The sequence below is a fragment of the Mytilus edulis genome, chromosome 1 (assembly GCF_963676685.1).
Source record: "Mytilus edulis chromosome 1, xbMytEdul2.2, whole genome shotgun sequence".
Taxonomy (NCBI): domain Eukaryota; kingdom Metazoa; phylum Mollusca; class Bivalvia; order Mytilida; family Mytilidae; genus Mytilus; species Mytilus edulis.
Genome location: NC_092344.1, coordinates 8,293,492 through 8,294,853, shown reverse-complemented (window position 1 = coordinate 8,294,853; position 1,362 = coordinate 8,293,492).

Genomic DNA, 1,362 nt, shown 5'->3' with positions numbered 1-1,362 from the left:
GCCTCTCAGCTATTTGACCTGAATAATAACCTCTCGTACTGAATAATGTCGCACATTGTAGAAACTGTCAACATGTCGTAATTGTTTACCTCCCTATAATTATAGCTAAACACGTGATTAAGTTTGAAATACCTTAGTTCTAGCGGTAGATCGCTTATTGTGATTATGAGAAACTGTAACAGTAGTTATAAGCATTGATGCCAAAAATGTATTATTATAGATTAAGTAAGTTTACTGCATCAGTGACTATCTCATCAAATATCACTCCAGAAGAAATTAAACATTTTAATTAACTCAGTTTCTTCCTTTGCTATTAGTGGTAATTTCAGCATTGCAGGCAGATCAGCTATATTAATAAACACATATTAATAAAAACAAAAGAACCAACATGGATGTATGCCCCTCCCCCCCCCCCATGTATATATAGATTGTAATTTTAAGAGAATGAATTGATGTTCAATTATTCTATCAATTTGAGTTATTTTATATATACGTTGCACACGTGATCGATCGTTTCCTGATAATTGTTAAGTTCCCAGGAAATTTATTGATAATGTTATATATTTTAATATATTATTATACAGTATAACTGGGTTTTTTTAACCTATCAACTTCTGTTGCTAAATTAATCAAGTTTATATTTTTTAAGTAATTCTGAACCAGTGACAACTCTACGACAGATTTGTCCATCGGATCACCAGCAGTGATGGTGATACAGGGATGACTTTATATTTTGTATATACAAGTCTTCTAAACACCAGCTCAACAATGTTAGATCTGTAATTTGCGAAAGTACTTTCCTCGCCGGGATTCGAACTCATGCTACTGAGATATCGTGCCACCAATCGCCTTGCACTATATCCGACGTGCTAGACCACACGACCACACGACCACCTAGGATTCACAAAACAAAATTTTTCGGTGGCCGGGAGTTACCTTTCCTCGTCAGTTTTAATCTAGCGTTGTATTACAGTACATGATATATAAGGCATGTAGATGGAATTGTTACAGATCAGCTGAATTATCTATTGTAAAGGATCCTACAAATTAATGTAAGATACAGTCAGTGACTATATATCTATATATTTATATATATATGTAGAGTTGTCACTGGTTCAGACGTACTTATAAATATAATTATTTCTGTGACTGTATCTTGCATTAATTTGTAGGATCATATAAACACGAAGGCAAATATAAAACAAGCCCAAACGAAAAAATATAAACAGGCCTAAATTGAAAACAACGTTCAAATCTATGATTGTGTTAAATAATTTTTTTATACGTTTGCAGGCAAACCGAATTTCTTAGTAGAGGGGTCTAAATACAGCACAAAAACATTTTCCAAAAGACTAAAAAAGT